Raw genomic sequence first — 20,464 nt, forward strand, 5'->3', positions numbered from 1 at the left:
TGTGTGTGTGTGTGTGTGTGTGTGTGTGTGTGTGTGTGTGTGTGTGTGTGTGCGTGCGTGCATGCGTGCGTGCGTGCTGTGCGTGTGTGTGTGTGTGTGTGTTGCAGGTGAAAGAAAGGAAGTACCCTGGAGGTGTTGGTGGTCGACGTGACAGATGGGTGTGTGTTACAGGATGTATATTTGTGCGTGTGTGCACATTCACTAGCTGATTTGTGTTGAGTGTTTTTGCACATATCACCAGTGTGTAATAATGTGTGTTTTTTGTGTTTACGTGTGTGTTTCAAACTGCTGTCGTCAGCAGCTGAGGTGGCAGCAAGGCATTAACACCTAATTTGGTCACTGGTTCAATTCCCAAAGGGGTCGTCTGTCACAGATATCTTGAATCGGTGGAGAGCCCCCTTGTTGTAGCACACTTCCTCTTTGGTTCAGGTTCAGCTGTTTTTCAAAATCAAAGCCCTGATAAACTCACTGACTGGTGTTTCTCAATGTCGAGGACGCTTGCTTGGTAGCACATGTACCTTCGAGTCACTTGCTTCAGAAGCGAGGCAAGAATCCTTCCTAGCCTCGGAAAACGAAGAATGGTGGAACAGGCTAACAGGCTAACAGGCTAACGGGCTAACAGGCTAACATGCTAACAGGCTAACAGGCTAACGGGCTAACAGGCTAACGGGTGTGCGTCATATGCGAGGCCCCGCCTTACATGGAGCGCGATTTCCGCCAAAGATTTGGAAATTGGTCCGTGCGCAAAGCATTGTGGGGATTTTAAGACCGCGGAGTCTACACATGTGCAGCCTCGAAATTTCTCGCCACGAAGTACGCCGGCCTCGGTAGAATTCCAAGTATGATGGACATTGGAACAGTCCTTCGGCGGCACTCGATGACGTAGTATGCTTGAAATAGTGGCTCTGGAGCAGCCTTCCTCGACATTGAGAAACTGGCACAATAAGAGACTAGCAGGTGAACAAAATGGAGCAGCAGTGGTGTCATCAAAGGACTACATTTCTGTTTTATATATAAATATCCTAATACATTAAGCTTTTCATTAATTTACATCTAATATAATTTATTTTATACATAATTGTTATATTTTTGATAATTATATTTTAACTTTTTCACTATTTTATATTTTATTTTAGACATACATGTTATATTTTCAATCCTAATACTTTAATTTCTTTATTATGTATTATATTTATGAATGAGCTGCACCCTGTAAACGTGATTACTGGTTGATTACAGGAGAAACAAATGGAAATAGTATAGATCACTTTAAAGTAGAAAATATATGTTTGTGCGATAACGTTTATATATAAATACACAAAAGAGAATTGCTGGTCACGAAAAATGTGCAGTATATCTGAATTTAAAAGAGAAATCTCTGCAGTTTTACATAGCGGTGAAATGTGCAGAACAGTCAGAGGAATATGCTAAGTAAACATGAAGATGTCCACGCTTCGTGTTCATTAGTAAACACTGATTCATATGTTCATAAGTTGAGATGACAAATCATATTAATATCCCTCCCTCCTAAAAAAAAACTTGCTAATGATAGAAAACATGCTCCGCTTGGCTGCAGATCTGCAGTCGTTTGCCACCATCGTACTATCTCCCTCTGAAAGTGAGAAGTTGATTGGCAGTCAACAACTTTTTCACATTTCTCTCTTTTTAACATCCACACTCTTTTCCTGAAGCCTAATTAACACTAAATGTGCCACCGGGCAAAATGCATGGCAATATTTGATTACATGAACGATAAATTACCATCAACAACACATTGGAAAATAGTGACAATGATAATTATGTACAGTCAAAACCACAGTGTCAGAGGGGGGGGGGGGGAGGGGGACAGGTAGAGATGTAACACCGCGCACTGATCTCATAATCACCGCTAACGAGGAATCTGTGCACCGGCCAATTATATACGTCAACAACACCTGATGATAACACTTTATTATACCGTGTTAACTCCGCATATTAGAGGATGTTCAGGGGGAGAGGATGACGGGGATGAGGTTAAATGGTGTCTACATGTATATGGCATTTAATTAAGCTAAGGGAGAGCAGCATTTTAATGTAATAGTAAATAATTAGTTTAGCTAAAGGTGGCAGGTCCCAGACAGTGGTGGACTGCAAGTCATTTAACTTGCACATCGGCATATTTATATATATTTAGCATAATCGTTATTATTCATACCGTATTTAGCATTCTTAAAGACATCTCCTATTCAATTAGACATCTCCTATTGAATATGTATTTCTGTGTAAGTAAATAGGCCAAATGTCCTATCTGGGTTCAGTATACAAACTGTTTTCTGTTGAGACGTAAAAGCTGTTGAAGAACAGTAAGCTATTTTATAGTTTTTTAATCTAACAGGTGTGTTAAAATCATGAGCTGTTTCATCTGTTATAATCTGTGTAAATATCTGTACATTTTGTTGTGTTTAAATTATTGTGCCATCATTGAATTGCTTAATGAACGCCAGGAACCATAGGCTCGTGTACCTCTTAACAAATGAAACATTAAAAGCTTGCTGTGAAACTTGTGAAAACACGCGGGTTATGGTCCTTTTGAGTTGTTAGTGGCCACGGTTGCTTTCATTAACAAAATGATGACATGTGCCTCAAATGTTGTTTGGCTAAGCTAACTAATGCTAACAGCAGTGAGCCAAAAGAACGTAAGCTTTATTGTTTATCTTATCTTGTGTTAATTATGTACATTTTCTTAAGTACTAGATTCTGTGTATTTGGCATTCCTCTATTTGATTTCAAGTATTTCTGTTTAAGTAAATAGACCAAAGCTTCTATGTACAGTAGGTTTAGGATACAAACTGTGTTCTTCTGTTAGCCGTTGAGATGTAAAGTAAACCGCTAGCTAATGTATCGTTTCATTAATCTAACAGGTGTGTACAAATGCATCTGTTGTTAAATATCTGTAAATATCTGTACACTAAATTATTGTACGATAATCTAATTGCTTAATGATAGCGTTAGAAACAGTCAACCATCATTTAGTCGATGTATCCCTCTAGGTTTTTAACAAATGAAAACAATAAAAGCTTTTAACACACGGCTTAAGGTCCTTATGAGTTGTTAGTCGTCAAACTTGACTTCATTCAAGAAATTATGAAATGTACCTCAATTGTTGTGTGTAAAATGTGGCTAAGCTAACGAATGCTAACGGCAGTGAGCCAAAGGAAAGTACAAGCTGTATTGATTATCTTATCTTATGTTAATTATGTACATTTCTTAAGTTCTGTGTTTACATACTACTTTTATTCTCTTAATATTACAATCTATTCTCCAAAATATTAGTATTTTTCCGTAGATGAATGCAATTTGTTGTCGTTGTTCTGGTTTCAAATCGAGCTCGTGGAACGCTGCTATGACGGACAGGTGTTTAGCTGTTAAACGGCGATAAATGAGACATGTTGTAGACACGACAATGACATATGTGTCTCTTTGGTTCTCGTCATTCCTGTCTTCACTTTATATTTGTCAACATATTCTCTTCATTTACGCCTCTCATTCGATTATTCTCTTCTTTGTCTATTTATGCCATGTCCTCCTCTTCCTCTCTTTCCTCACCTCTCTTTCTATTTTTATCGTTCTTCCTCCACACTCTCACCCTGCGTCTCTCTCCGACGCTTCCTCTTTCCTTTTCATTATCGACACATTTTGCCTCCTTTATTTCTTCAATGTCTCTTTTTCGTGCCCAAACGTCTCGTGCTTTTTGTGTTTCAATCTCCTTATTCATTTCTCACATCCCTTTTTCTTTTTTCTCCAATCAATTCCCACATTTGCTCTTCCATCATATCACATTTTCGTTGTATGTATCCCCATTGTTCCTTCCTCCCTCTTTTTCTCATGCTCCTCCAACAGGCAATATATTCAATACATAACATGGAATACAGAATAAAACAGAACAAGTAAAACGCAGGAATAAGCAGCAATATGTGACATTTAAAGTGGAAAAATATAAAACCGAATGCTCATTGTCCTTTTTTCTTGCCACCATCTGCATTTTCTGTCCCTAAAATATGACTTCCGGTCTTCATTGTTTCAAATTCTTAATCACTACGTGTTACCCATTTCCTGTAGTGCACATTCCTTTTCACATTTACTTACACAATGCTAGCAACAAGCTAACGTGATTTTAAGCTAACGTTGTTTTGGGCTAGTTATGTTGTCCCTAAACGGTTCGCGATGTTCCTGTTTCAATATTCTAGTTCATTTCTCATATTGTTGTATTCAATTTCCAGTATTTGGCTCTTTCTTTGTCACTTTAGAAAGGGACAAGCTGATGGTATATCAAGCTAACGTTACTAACACACAGATGCACTTCACAATCGCCTTTTTAAATAATTTCCATCCACTCGTGTTGAATCTGAAAGTGCTTTCTCACATTATCACTCTTCACAGATTGGTGTGTGTTATCTGTTCAGTAAAGCTTGTTGGCGTTAGGATAGAGAACAACGAGTCTTGATTACTGATTCACTGGTTAGCTACGTTAGCTATTTAGCTTACAGCAGATTTGCAATAACATGAGAAGGAAACATTGGGCACCTTAGGATGCCACATGGGCGCCTCCCGGGAGGTGTGCCAGGCACGTCCAGCTGGGAGGAGACCGAGGGGTAGACCTAGGACCAGGTGGAGGGATTATATCTCTTCGCTGGCCTGGGAGCGCCTTGGGACCCCCCAGTCAGAGCTGCTTGATGTCGCCAGGGAAAGGAAAGTTTGGGGCTCTCTGCTGGAACTGCTACCCCCGCGACCCGACCACGGAGAAGCGGGAGAAGATTGATGGATGGAAACATCTGATCATATTGTTAAAGACAGCTGACAAAACGGACATTTTAGGAGTACAGTGACATCAAAGAACTACAAAACTTTATAATCCCTCAACGTAAATAAGGGCTCCAGTCCCAGTTGCGTGCGTCACTTTTTAGTGTCCCCGTTTCCATTGTGTTTTTATATTCTTCCACCTTTTTTGTTTGTATTGTTGGGTTTAGCATTTTCTGTAAACGCTACGCTTGTTTCGTCAGGTTGGGAAAAATGTTTCTTTGTTTGCATGTGTTTTGGCACATTTGAGTTTTCATATTTTGCATCATTTTTTAAACGTCTGTGCATTTCTCTCAATGGAAGTGTTTTGAGCCGTTGCAATGCCTGCCAGCCAGCGTAGAAGTACATTGTGCAAAACAAAAATTCAACCTTCAAATATGTATATTACAATAAATAGTAATGTATAAATATAGTAAATTATATCAATGCCGGAAAATAGATTTTTGTTCATAATCTACGGTGTAATAAGTGGTGTGAGTATTGCACAGGTTAAACAGCATAAGTATACGACGCCTGTCTTATTCTTACTCTCTTCTTCCAACACATTTTTAATTCTTCTCAGTCTCTCTCTCTCTTCTGACACATTTCTGCCTTCCCTCTCTTTTCTGTAATGACACACACACACACACACACACACACACACACACACACACACACACACACACACACACACACACACACACACACACACACACACACACACACACACACACACACACACACACACACACACACACAGCAGAGGTGAAGTGGAGAGGCTTGTCTTAGCGTGCCATCTGTCCTCGCCGCTGACGTTGGCTCTAATTACTGCGTCTCCGCTGGCTAATGCCGCCTCATTAGGCCGCCGGAGCATGTGCAGCCGACACAAGCGCCGCCGAGAATTTGCACTGAGAAAAGCGAGCTCGAGCCATTATGGGATCATGAAATCTGTCTGGTGCGACAGGCAATTCACACCAGCGGCTAAACGCTCATTTTGCTTTTCTCTCCGACTCTCTCTCTCTGGAAGGCCTGCGACCAAAGCACCAAAACAAAGGAGTCAAGAAGCTCCAACTGAGAGACATTATTCACGAGAAAGAAAAGTCGAAAGAAAAGTCGTTATATCTTTAGAAAAAACTTAGAATTTTTTTGCGGGAATATTTGTAGAAGAAAGGTTGTTATATCATGAGAAAATAAGTTTTAATAAACTACAAAAAAATAGTCATTAAATTAAAAAAAAAGAATGTTTGTTGGTGAAATGTTTCACGAGAAAAAGTCTTGGTATTTGGGGAAAAAATGAAGATATTTTATTTGGAGGAAAAACTGGGTAAAATATGTGTTACACTTGGAGTAAAATATTCACATTTGGTGAGAAAAAGTGTTATATTTTCAGTAATAAGCTGCAATATTGAAATAAAAACTATTTTTTAAGATTTTGGCGAAAAAGACACTTTTTAAAATCAAAATAGAATCTCTGCTCGTGAAAGAAATTAAGAAAAAAAGTATTGGTATTTGTGAAAATATTTTTTAGCGTCAGCAAAAGTAGTTATATTTGTAAAGCAAATACTTTTAAAGGTATGTAATTTATTTCAGAAACACTTTTTGTTATATTCCATCGAATGCTCTTAACGTCCCGATAGCAATGAATACATTAAATGCTTTGACAATAAATACATACAAACATTTCATCAGTGGAAGCCGTGGTGCTGTAAAAAGCACGACCAATCATCGTCAGCCTTCCATCTGGGCACACACTGATCTCGTGCCCTCATTGGTCATGTGTGTTGGAGGAGGGGCAGATTTTTTCCGGTTGTGTATTTTCAAATTCTAGCGCATTCGAGCTGGTTTCTCCAAAATTACCTACCCCACCTTTAAATAATATTTTTATGGAGAAAATTTCGAAAGGTTGTTATATTTGGATTTTAAAAAAAAAGTCATTATATATGGGGAGAAAAAGTTGAAGAATAAAAAATTCAAAAAGTTAATACTTTGAGAAGAAATGTTGGAAATATTTTGTTTAAAAGTTGTAATATTTTCACCCCCCCAAAAAACATATAAGCACTTTAGTAAATAATGGCATAAGATGGAAAATGCTGAATAAGCTCCGTATACCTTACATGATACGTGTTTGTTGGGTTGGGTCAGCGCCATATAGATAGAAGAGTTACGACAACGGAAGTCCAAAAACGGTTATCGTCACGTGGTTCATGTAGACGACGAGGATCGTTCCCCGGAAGTTCATGGCGGGCAATGTGAATGCATTGATAACAGGAGATAGAACTACGATTTTTGGTAATCATTAGTGAATAAAGGTTTTGATTTGCAATATTTATACAACAAATCAATATGTGTATGTATTTACATCAATATGTTGTGCTAATATTAAGTGATAATATTAGGATTAGTGTGAACAACTAGTTTACATGTTACTAACAGTGCCTTGTTAAAGAGCCTGTTGCTGTTTATTTATAGCTCTGAATTCTTTCAAACCAATATTATCTTCTTAAACTTGTATGGTAGTCAGGAGCATCACTTTCTAATGTTTATTGATACATTTAGAGGGAGGGGATCTAAAGTAATGCTTTACAATTCAGATTGGATTCATTTCTACCATTTTCTTAAATTCATGGTAGTTTCAGTAATCCCCTGGTAACTGAGGACACAAGTTATCTAAATGACTAATGTCATCTTTATGGCTTTCAGAAAGGACAGGAGACCGACAGGTGACTATCAAAGGACTAGCAGCAGCAGCATATGATGATGATGATGATGATGATGATGATGATGATGATGATAAATGTGTTGTTTTAGGAACATCCATTGCAAATACATGGAATTCAATAAATATTGAATAGCATATCATGCAGTTTGTCTGTGCCTTTTCCTCCGTGTTGTCCTGGTTTGCTGTGCTGCCTCCTAGTCGCCACCATGGTTTGCTGTGCTGCCTCCTAGTCGCCACCATGGTTTGCTGTGCTGCCTCCTAGTCGCCACCATGGTTTGCTGTGCTGCCTCCTAGTCACCACCATGGTTTGCTGTGCTGCCTGGGGATGCTCAAATCACTCAGAGAAAGGAGTACGAATGTACGGCTTCCCCACTGACACAGAGCGGAGGAAGCAGGAGCAATTTCACGACCAACAGCAACAAAATATGTGATTTATATACAAACACTGCATTTGCACTTTTTCACAAAACGAAAACCACACCATTGGGAAAGCTTAATGTTTTGTTTAATACAAAAAAACAGGGAAAGGCTTGAAAAACACAGAGTTGAGACTCAGGGTGCAGGGCGAGGGTCTCAGTGCAGGTATTCAGGCTCCACTGAACCCCCCTCTGGTTCTTGTGCTGAAAGAGGGAGTAACAGATGGGAGAAAGGGTTATACACACCTATATAGCACACCTATTGCCTTGGGGAGATAAGGTGTTTACTTATATAAAACAGTAGTATTAAACTTACCTTGTGTTTTCACTCTCACTTAAGTCCCTCTCCCTTTGCCATCAATCCAAAATCAGCTGAGCTGCAACATTATACAGACGGGTAATAATCAACAGAATCACAAGGACACAATATGGCTCTGCTAAAAACACTCACTCTTACACGCACCAAAGTTATATTTATCTAATATTTAACTCCCTCCACCCCCGCATACAATCCCGTTCAGAAGCCCCTCTTCTCTAATTCGACATGTTTGACCAAATGACATTAAGAGAACGGAATTTACAATTAAAAGGCTGTTCAACGTGTGTTGCTAACTTGCTTCGGTATGCTAGCTTAATCTGTTATCTGTAAACGTTCCCTAAATCTACTAATTTAGGGATAATCCACTGACATCCTTTAATACACATGTTCATTAGAATCAGATGTACTGATAATATCCGCAATATAAATCTTTAAACTTCTTCTTACCTTTAAAAGTCTGTCACGAATGGTCTATTCTTTCACACACACATACGGGTATTGGGCCGAGGGCGACACCGTATTTCCGGTATCCGCCATTTCACGCGAGGTGCAAGCAGAATATCATAGTCTATTGCCTTAATCAATCTAGTCAACTCTAAAATACCACATATATGCAATGGCATGATAATATTATTGTGACAAGTGGGGTATTGACCTGGTGTTTCCAGAAGATAGACGTAGATGCAGCCAAAATCGACGAAGGCCACTGTCGTTTTTCCATACATCTACATCTGTCTGTAAGGGCAATCCGACAACCCACACAGCTCTAGTTCACGCTGGTAACGACCTAAAGCACGCCCCTCAAGTCCAGAGATGTAATCCGAAGACATGCAGCGATTTCTTCGGTTGTTAATTCAGAAAAATAACCTAGTGCGCTCTGCCTGGCTACGTTAGCTAGCTGTTTATATTAGCACCTCCAGGATATTTGCACCTCCAGGAAAATGGCGTATTTATATATATATATATATATATGTTGCGCGTTGCATTGTGGGTAGCTCGTGACGTCCATGTGTGTGAAAGAATTATGCTGCAACTCTACAGCTCTGCTAGCCTTGGCGCTAACTTCCGGGGAACGATTGAGAGGCTCCACGATCCGCCATTGCTGTAAAAAAGTGGTCCATTGGAGTGAACGGAGATGACGTAACTCTCAGTCTATATGGCGCTGGGTTGGGTGTGTGTCACTTTAAATGTCATGGCCTCAAGGAATTGTGGGTATCCGGGTGAATGTAACTTTATTGATTTATTATCTCCTTCAACTTAGAGAAAGTAGTAATTACAATCACTAATTTAAAACATGTGAAAATGCATGCAGGCTTGCTCTACGGGTAATCAAGCAAACACGTGCCAACAATGCTGTTTATTCAACCTTTTTCTATTTTAAAAATCCACTTTTCATGTTTTTGTTTGCACCGCTTCAAGTCCCTGCAGCTCTTCTCCATGAATCATCTGACAATCTGCGAGATAGAGATCTTTCTGTTTGCGGTTTCCTCGCTCTGACAGCAGTAAATCTGCCGAGGAGGATCTATAATTGCAGTTTGGTGTCAGTTACTGTAAACTGAAGTCTTTGTTTATACGAGATGTTCATCAGAGACTGGTTAACCAGGACACAACCACACAGCAGGGGAGATTTCAGATCAGGTGATGATGCAAACAGATGCTAAGATATTCAACATGCCGTCAGGTTGCATGTTTAAAGATTAATTCAGTTGGCACTTTTTTTAAACAATTAAAATGTCTTTATGTTGTGGGTTGGTCATGTTAGACTTCAAAACAAACTCCTACGCAACCTTCCCTTTGGTGAGGTTTATTTCATATCCTCCATATGTTCATTATTACTCATGAACAGTGTTGTGCTAGTTACTGAAAACCAGTAACTAATTACCATTACTAGTTACTTCATTTCAAAAGTAACTCAGTTACTTTACTGATTACTTACACCAAAAAGTAATGCGTTACTGTGAAAAGTAACGTTTTAGTTACTTAAAAAAGGGCTCCCATTATATTAATGCCCTTATAGCCTTCATTTCAGTACTGTTATTGCATTGGAGAATAATACAATCTGTTGATCAACTTGACATGCATTATATGCAATCTGGATAGCATCGATATTAGCTGGCTTTACATGTTTGTATATTCTTTCTCCAGGTAGTTGGAAAAAGTTTTCCGTCCCATATGCCGCGTGCCGCCCGGACATGCTATCATGCTAACTAGCTCCCTGAAAGCGCGTGACTCCACTGTAGCAATAGCCTGCATGTGTTCTACAACATACCGTGCAATGGCTTCATCGACTTTCCCCTGGCTAGCAGTCCCTTGGTTAAAATCCAGCCGCTGCTGCTTAGGTGCAGGTGGAGGTGGAGTGGCGTCGGCTGAGTCTCTGTGGTCTTAGCTACTAGCTTCGTCCCAGCATGTTGTTTCTGCAGATGTTTTAAGAGATGTGAATGACTGGTTTGGGCAGTAGATAGGCTCTTTGACCCGCCAGGACACAACTTACATTTAACTAAAACCTTCTTTTCTTTGTGCTCGACAAAAGTGAAATAGTGAGAATATCTCCAGGTGGAGAAACTAGACTTGAGCTCCGCCGCCGCCATGACAGTCTTGACAGTCAACACAAACACGCCCACAGCCCGTCTCCGCATGTGACACAGGAGTATCTAAGTAGATTTACTCAAGTACTTAAGTACAGTTCTCATCTCTGTTCGCCTGGCTGTTGACTATATAAAAAAACTAACGCAGTAACGGAGTAACGCACCATGTAGTAACGGTAACTGAGTTACTGCATTTAAAAAGTAATGCGTTAGAGTACTAGTTACTGCCAAAAATAACGGCGTTACAGTAACGCGTTAGTCCCAACACTGCTCATGAAGAACTAATGGAGGCACTTCTCTCAGTGCCAACTATGCTTTACTGCAGTATCTATGGCGCTTTTCCACTGCAGGGACTCGCTCGGCTTAGTACGGTATGGCTTGGTTAGGCCTGGCTCGCTTTATGCTGCGTTTCCATTACAGTTTAGGAACTGGGGTAGTAACTATAGTAACGCAGTGTAGGCGGAGCCGTGACGTCATCTTCAATGCGAAACACATAACCAACATCAGCCGTTAGCGGTTAGCCCTCAGAGCTCACAGCTCCTCATATCTGTTCAGAAACTAGACAGAAGTTAAACAAGTACAAGCCACAGACCGCCTGTGTCATGGCGAATGCAGTCGCTGCTTTATTTATGTCTGTAGGCCGTTGTTGTGAGTGTGGACGGTCGGAGCATACACTGCGTTAGCTTAGCCGATCTCCATTCAGAAAACACGCATTTTAAAAGGTTGTTCGCCTGCCGTCTGGCTGCAGACTTGTCAAAGCATTACTTCATGGTTTTTACTATCCGGTATCAGTATGTTGTTACTTCGGCATCATTTTGAAACATGTATTACAATTAAATCACGGTCAAATATGTTCATTTTGTTGTAGTTGCCAGCGATTCTCTCACTAGTTTAGCATACTCAGCCCGACTCAGCCCGGAAAGAACCTCGATTTTGGAGGGCCAGAAAATCTGTGAAAAAGTACCCGCTAGCCGGAACTACACCTAGTGGAAACGCAACCAAAAACGGGCCGGGCACGGCACGCTTAAACCGCGCTGTAGTGGAAATGCGCCATAACACTCAAATAAGTCATTTATATGTTATATTTACATTTGTTTATCATCACTTTATTGTCATTTGGTCAATCGTTTTGTGTCTCTGTAGTAATTTTGGGTCTTTTTTGTAGTAATTGTTCCAACTTTTAGTAGTTATTTGTGTCTTTTTGTGGTAATTTTGTTTGTCTTTAAGGAGTCATTCTGTGGTCATTTTGTGTCTTTTTGTCTCTTTTAGTACTAATGTAGTATCTTTTTTAAGTCATTCTGTGTCTTTCTGTGGTTATTTTCTGTCAGTTTGTGTGTCACTATAGTACATTTTGTATCTCATTGTGGTCATTTTGTATGTGTCTCTTCTTAGTCATTTAATCTCTGATTGACACCAAACAACAGTTTCATAGAATAAATACAATTACAGACCAAACGTTCCTCTGTTTGCACTATTTCTAATATATTTGATTGTATTCTATTTACTTGCACTATTATCTGTTTTATTGTGTTGCACTGCTGGAGCAGCCTGTGACCTAAGATGTTCATCGTCATAACTGTAGCTTTGTACAAATGACAACGGGTTAAAGCCTTGAATCTTGAATCAAAGTTTACAAAGCAAAGCACGTGCAAGACGACATCTCATCCCAGATCCTCCATGAATCTGATCAGCGCCCTCTCTCTGTGCGGAAAGCCCACATCCGGAGCAACGCCCACGCTGCGACGTCAGATTGATTGTCAGAGTCCAAACTCCATCCTTCAGCCCACGTCCGAGCACATCATCTGGGAGGAAGCCGGGCTCTAGGCGCCGCCGTCTGTTTGGGTCAGGCCTCTCACTCCCACCACGAGAGGAGGGGAGCCACAACCATCCCTCAAAACACAGCAGAACAATGGACATGTGCCCGTCCAAAATGTAAAACAAATCAGTGCAGAAACAAAGAGACACCTACTCTTCTTGTGTCCGGATTAAAGGCAGAATAATGAAGGATGCTTGATTTCAGAGATATTAACAACAGGGTGTATGGTAGATGTAAAAGGAAACAAACCTTTCATGATTCGTTTTTTTCGTTTTCTTGTAGCTTTGATGTTGTTTGTGTTTATTCTTTAATAATTGTGTCTTTCATTTTTTTTCTTTTCTGTTTTTGTTAATTTTGTGTGTTTTTTGTATTTTTATAGTCATTTTGTGTCTTTGGGAAACCTTCTGCGTCTTGGGTCTGTTGATTATTTCTCTTTTCGTCATTTTGTGTGTATTTTTTGTCACTGAAGTCATTTTGTGTCTTTTTAGTTATTGTGTGTGTTTCTGTAGTCATTGTGTGTCTTTTTGTAGTTCTTTGATGTCTTTTTTGGTCATATTGTGTGTATTTCGGTTAATTTTGTAGACAATTAGTGCTTTAGTAGTCCTTTTGTGTTTTTTTATTGTAATAATTGTATGTCTTTGTGTAGTTATTGTGTAGCCTTTTTTGTGTCTCTTTACCATTATTTGCTTCTCTGCTAAATTGACATCTTAAACGCTCTGATTCATCACTTAAATTCCTTGACAAACAGATATTTCTGATCTATTTTTAGTGGAGATATTCGGAGACAGATGAACGTCTCAGGCTCCTGCAGCAGGTGGAGGGTGAAGTGTCGAGCTTTGTGCAGAAGAGAAGGAAGAAGAGGAAGAAGAAGACTGACTGGACGTTCGTCATTGTGTTTGCAGCCGGCCGTTGGCGAGCGGGATTCGGTCCAAACATCTTGTGTGGAAATACATTTTCGGACCGGCCATCTGCAACTCCAGGCCTTCGGCAGCCAAACGCAGAAACACTTCAGCTACTGGAGGAAATCAGCAGACAAATGTGAGCGTTACATACTGTGAGGAAAACGGTGTAGTACAGCTAGAAGGAAAGCTTTTCATCAAATGTTCTAATTGTAGGCCCAGATGTTCACTATAATGAGATACTTTCTTAAATGAATGACTTAGTGCCTCAAGTTATATTCCAAAATACAAAAAATAAATCATTGACCTAGTGTTTTGTGAATACATCTATTCCATCTACATCTATTACAAAGAGACACAACATGACTACAATAAGACGCTTAATGACCACAAAGAGACACACATTAACTACAAAGAGAAGGAAATGACTACAAAGAGAAGGAAATGACTACAAAGAGAAGGAAATGACCGCAATGACATGGAAAGTGAATTCAAAGACATAAAATGGTCAAGAAATGTGTATAAGACACACAACATGACTGAAAAGAGACACTTAATCACCATAAAAGTCACAAAATCAATAAAATTAATTGACAAAAAACGACTTTAAAGATGCAGAATGACTACAATGACTCACACAGCCATCCCTGAGTGCTCCAAGGGGATTCGACATTCAGATGTTCTAATAAAAAATCTGTAATTAAACTAAACAATGGGTGAAAAAACACCTTTCGTGTGAAATTCTTCCATCTTTTTTCCTGCAGACTTCAGGTAGCGGTGTGTGTGTATACGTGTGTGTGTGTACATGTGTGTGTGTACGTGTGTGGGCGTTGGTGTTTGTGTTTGTGCAGTTCCTCGGATGTTTAGGCGAAGGTCGACGGTGAATCTCTACACCTGTGGCGGAGCTGACACCTCTCCTCCAGGTGAGAACGCTCAAACAATCCCGAACACACAATGAGGAACAATGCTCACACTGTGCAGAACTCAAACTATCTTTACTGGCTTTAGCTTTGAGGAAGACAAACTCCAACATGATTATATGAATAACATAAAAGGAAAAGGAAGATATGTTTTAAATATTTATATTGAGAAATCTATTTATTTTTTAAAGTGCTCATGAATTGAAACTGTACAAACACTTCGTGAAATATTGGAGCGAGGGATGCTTACCTCGTTCACACCTCTGATGAAAGAGCTGAGGTGTGTGTGTGTGTGTGTGTGTGTGTGTGTGTGTGTGTGTGTGTGTGTGTGTGTGTGTGTGTGTGTGTGTGTGTGTGTGTGTGTGTGTGTGTGTGTGTGTGTGTGTGTGTGTGTGTGTGTCTGTGTGTGTGTGTGTGTGTGTGTGTGTGTGTGTGTGTAACAGCGAGATAATTGATTTGGACATTTGCCAGAAAGCAGCACCTCCTGATGCCATTAAACAATGTATAGGTAAGTGATCCCAAAGCTAGGACTAAACCGGAAGAAAACAGACAATTGAGTTTGAACAGGAAGTGGGAAAAGGGGCGGGGCTACACAAGGTAACGAATACCGTCAAAATGCCTAATTCTGTGCAATGTTGATCTCAAATTAGACGTCAAGTCCTCAGGTGGGCATAAATCCAGGTCACGTGTTGTGAAGATATTATTATTCCTAATTCCTCATCTACAACAACAGACACTACACATGTATTGAAAATGTTCTCATTTGAGATTTCAGGATATTTTCACAAGTCAACCTGCCAGTCACTAACAGAGGGTGATGTACACGCAAATGATCCCATTGTCTCTGTCACTACCCGATCCGTCCCCCTGCCCGATCTGCAGTGCGCATGTGCGAGATGGTCCGCCATATTGGACAACTCCGTACGGCAACCCGAGTAGGACACTTGACACAGTGGCTTTTGGCAAAGCTCACAAAGAAAACTCGAGAGAGATGAGTTATACAACGTGACTTCACTATTATTTAACAACTCTTTTTATTGGGTTCTTTTATTTGGGGTTAAGTACATGGTCAGAATAAGTAAGAAATGGATTTAACTTCTGTTAGACAGCCATATGCCATACATGTTTGCATACATTCACAGTAAATATTTATTCAGTATGATAGCTGTCTAACAGAAGTTAAATCCATTTCTAAATAATAGTGAAGTCACGTTGTAGTAACAATAACTCATCTCTCTCGAGTTTTCTTTGTGTGCTTTGCCAAAAGCCACTGTGTCAAGTGTCCTTGGGTTGCCGTATGTAGTTGTCAAATATGGCGGACCATCTCGCACATGCGCACTGCAGATAGGGCAGGGCGGCAGATCGGGTAGTGGACAGGGTGTTTCTCAATCGCGAGTACGGTTGCTTGGTAGCACATGTCTTCCGAGCGTCTTGCTTCAGAAGCGAGGCAAGAATACTTCCTGGCATTCGGAAAACGAAGAGTGGAACAGGCGAGCAAGTGTGCAGGAGTGCGTCATATGAGAGGCCCTGCCACAGATTTGGGGAAATTGTGGTGATTTTAAGACCGCACAGTCTACACATGTGCAGCCTCGAAATGTCTCCAAACGAAATACGCCGGGCTCGGTAGAATTCCAAGTATGCTGGACATTGGAACAGTACTTCGGCGGCACTCGATGACGTAGCATGCTTGAAATAGTGGCTCTGGAGTAGCTTTACTCCCGATTGAGAAACACCACCAGTCTACAACTCTATTAGTGCAAAACCGAAAGAACTAAGACAATTGCGATTGAACATGAAGTGTGAAAAGGGCCGGGGCCACACAAGATAAAAATACCGTCAAAAATGCCTAATTCTGTACAATTTTGACATCACAATACCCGGCCTCTCCAGAATAAACCTTGCTTTTCCTCAGGTGGGCATATATCCAGGTTACGTGTAGTGTAGGCGGGGGGCTACACAAGGTAAATATAACCTCTAAATGCCTAACAAAATATCAAGCAGAGTCAAAATGACTAATTCTGTTCAATTTTGACCTCAAATTCCCATCAAAACTACCCGTTACGGACCTCCGCGATGAACCCTGCTTGTGCGTCTTGTGTTTTCCTCAGGTGGGCATATATCCAGGTCACGTGTTTTGATGTGATTGAACATGTCTCACTTCCCCTCACACAAACGTTAACGGCTGCCGTGTTTTTGTGTGCCGCTGTTTGTTTCCTGCCTCTCTCTCCACCCACCCGCTCGCCTCAGAATCTGTTTCACTCACTAAATTGGCTCCTCAGACACCCTTCCCCATCTCCTCATTTAAAAAGTGAGAAATTATAATTATCTGAATTATGCTTTTAATGATGCGTTAATTAGAGTCATGGAGTGAGATTAGCCTATGAAGTATTACTTGTGAAATCCTTCCAGATTCATGCGAGTGCCTCGTAGACGGGCAAAGGGAGAGAAAATGTTGGTGTGCTCGGTGATTAGCGCACCAATAAATAACACAACAGATTGCCGTGCATATGCTTACGATTACAACTTTTAAACCAACGCTTTAAAACTAACACCGACTGTCTTGTGCTGGCAAGAGGTTTCTGTACTCACAGCCACAGTCAGCTTCCTTCTGAGGCTCTCCGTGTAATTCTCACCAAATGTGAACTATTATTATACCGTGTGAGCAGAGAGATGCAAGCTGAGAGAACGCTGCACATGGAGGTGGATTTTCGGATCAGTGCCTCTTAAAAACACTACAAGGGAATAGGGTAAAATCTTTAACTTTTAGATATCATCATGAAACTTTCCTAGTTGATTACTAACATTAAAACAATTCTTTTTTGTATTACACGTTTTCTGTAATGCTGTGTTTGAATATGCAAATGAGGGATTATTTGACTAAATATGTGCCTATTTGCATCTATTTGCAGAACCGAAATGTCAACATTGGATAAAGGTTAGATTATATAATATATTTATTAATCCCAAATTGGGAAATTATTTTGTTACAGGACCAGTGTGCTCAACATTAAAAAACAAATACTTAAAAAGAGGAAAATAGTCAACAATTAAAAATAAAATGAAAATGAAAAATAGTATATCAAATATAAACAATATACACAATTCTGAATTATTAAAAAGTTCTTTAGCCCTCCTGTTGTCTTCGGGTCAAATCTGACCGATGTACTGCTTTCATCAATCATAAATTTTTTGTTTTACATTTGATTGCATTCAGGCTTTATGATATCCTTCACAGCAGATATTTGAACATATACAATTGCTGATCACCACTTTCATTGAATTTTGGATGATTTAGTCATGATTTAGTAGATGACCGCCATAAAGAAAAGGAATTAGTAACCATCCGGATCAGATAAAACACACACGCACACACACACACACACACACACACACACACACACACACACACAAACACTAGATGTGTTTTCCCCCCTTATGTGCCCCTCCCCCCACATAGATCACACATGGCACAAGCAATACTTGTTCAGTGTCTATTCTTTGTATATTTACTGCAGTTCTTCATGTACACTAGTCTGATACAATATGTACAGTTTGAAAGGGTGTTAAATGAAATTTGGTGATGATGAATGGTTTTTGTGTTCATGTAATAGCAGTTAAAACAAGACCGGTCAAATTTGACGGCGAACTCCAAAGTAAGGGGGGAAACCAAGACAATAGGAGGGTTAAAAATGTCAAAAATGTTGTAATAGCAGGAATATAGGCTTACTGTTTATACATATGATTATGGAGGACAGAACATGACATAAGTATAGCAAAATAAATGTGTAAATAAATGTATGAAGAAATACAGGAATAAATAAATACAGGAATAAATAAATGAGAAAATAAATACAGAAATAAATAAATGAGAAAATAAATACAGAAATAAAAGAATAAATGCATAAATAAATATGGAAATCAATACATGAATGTATAAATAAATAAAAGTCGAAAATCCATCCATCTTCTCCCGCTTATCCGTGGTCGGGTCGCGGGGGTAGCAGTTCCAGCAGAGAGCCCCAAACTTTCTTTTCCTTGGCGACATCAACCAGCTCTGACTGGGGGGTCCAAGGCGCTCCCAGGCCAGCGAAGAGATATAATCCCTCCACCTGGTCCTAGGTCTACCCCTTGGTCTCTTCCTGAACACCTCCCTAGGGAGGCGCCCAGGTGGCATCCTTAGGTGCCCGAACCACCTCAACTGGCTCCTTTCGACGTGAAGGAGGAGCGGCTCAACTCCGAGTCCCTCCCTGATGACCGAACTTCTCACCTCATCCCTAAGGGAGACACCAGCCACCCTGCGGAGAAAACCCATCTCGACCGCTTGTATCCGCGATCTCGTTCTTTCGGTCACGACAACAAAAAAGTCGCAAATAACACACGTTATTAATATATCTTTAATATATTTCTAAATATACTTTACACTTTCATTTATGTATTTCTGTGTCCATATGCTAATGAAGTGGGCGGTCCTAACCTCAGTCTGAAGCATGATTGGTTACAGGACAGGAGTGTGATCATTTCTGGCAGATTGGGCTCTACTTCTGACGCCTGGCTGACAGCGCTGATTCCAATGCAGGAGGAGCATTACTGTTTAGCCCTTATCTTTATACATCCATGGTTTATCCACAGTTGTAATTGATGACAATTCAAATGTATTCAGGTTTATTTATGGTTATTGGTTTAAGAGCCATTGGAGATCATTAGCGGACCATTTAGAGAATGGAGAACCAAAAGACTATGTCCAGTTTCGTGTGGAACGATGTATAGAGGACTTGCCCCCAAATGTTATTGAAGCACACGTTCGTTGCTGCGGTCACCTCAGCCATCTCTCGCGTTGGCTTGGTCAAATCAGCAGCTCTTCTTTTTTGAGTGCACGATTTATCGCGCCTTTACGGTAATCGCTGAGAAGCGGCTCTGACGCTACAAGAGTCAAATAATGCATGTTTTTTCTGCTTTCTTTTTCAGAGCGATACAAATAATTGTTACCATTCTTAATGAAACGGACACTGTTGGAGTCAGTGCTAGTTTGACTGCTACCAACAATAAAATGAAGTACTTATACGGTGCACTTTTTGGGTAATACTCTCTCAAATTCTCCTCCTGAGAACAAAATCATGCCACTTCTGCTAAACCCCATCTGTCAGAAATGATCACACTCCTGTAACCAATCATGCTTCAGACTGAGGTTAGGACCGCCCACCTCATTAGCATACGGACACAGAAATACATACATAAATAAATGTAAGTGACCGTAAATGTAGAAATATATTAAAGACATATAATAACGTGTGTTCTGTTTTATTTTCGACTTTTATTTATTTATTTATACATTCAAGTATTTATTTCGACTCACTTCTCTCTTCTGCTGGGATCTGACCCGCTGCTTCAGCTCGGTGAACTTCTTCTTACTCTCATCCACTGCTTTATCAGCAGAGCCATTGATGGCCTTTGCTTCCTGCTGAAGCAGCTTCACCTCCTTCTCTCTGTCCTGGATTCCCTGCTGGATGTTCTGTCGACTCCCCTTCATCTGTCTCTGCCTCTCAGTTCTCTCTGCTGCAGCTGACACCGTGTCGTGACCTTTGTGTTCACCCTGAGTGCAGAGATAACAGATACTCTGCTGATCAGTGCGGCAGAACAGCTTCTTCACCTCGTGGTGACGCAGGGTTGGCGTCATGGGGGGTCATTCGCGGGCCATGCCCCCCCCCAAATGAGTCACTGTGCCCCCCCCCCAACGCAGAGCGGGCAAGCCTTGCCAATTTGCCGTTTTTTTTTTAATCATATAAGTGAAAACGTTTCCACTAAAGGGTTTTTGTGTGAAATACATCAGAAATAAATAATACAAATATGAAACACAGATTGGTCTCTGATTGGTGTGTTGTTTGACCAATGACCCCCGACCTTTGTTTTGTTATCATTACGTGGCTGTGTGTTTAGATGAAAGCCGGTGGCGTTCTGTTCATCTGTTACACTGATTA

At 40.3% G+C, this 20,464-nt stretch overlaps 1 pseudogene; it reads right to left on the bottom strand.

The window, feature by feature from the left end:
- LOC117453972 (E3 ubiquitin/ISG15 ligase TRIM25-like) overlaps positions 1-20,464 on the bottom strand; it is a 50,538-nt pseudogene that overhangs the window by 28,557 nt on the left and 1,517 nt on the right.

Source organism: Pseudochaenichthys georgianus, chromosome 10, assembly GCF_902827115.2.
Source record: "Pseudochaenichthys georgianus chromosome 10, fPseGeo1.2, whole genome shotgun sequence".
NCBI classification, from domain to species: domain Eukaryota; kingdom Metazoa; phylum Chordata; class Actinopteri; order Perciformes; family Channichthyidae; genus Pseudochaenichthys; species Pseudochaenichthys georgianus.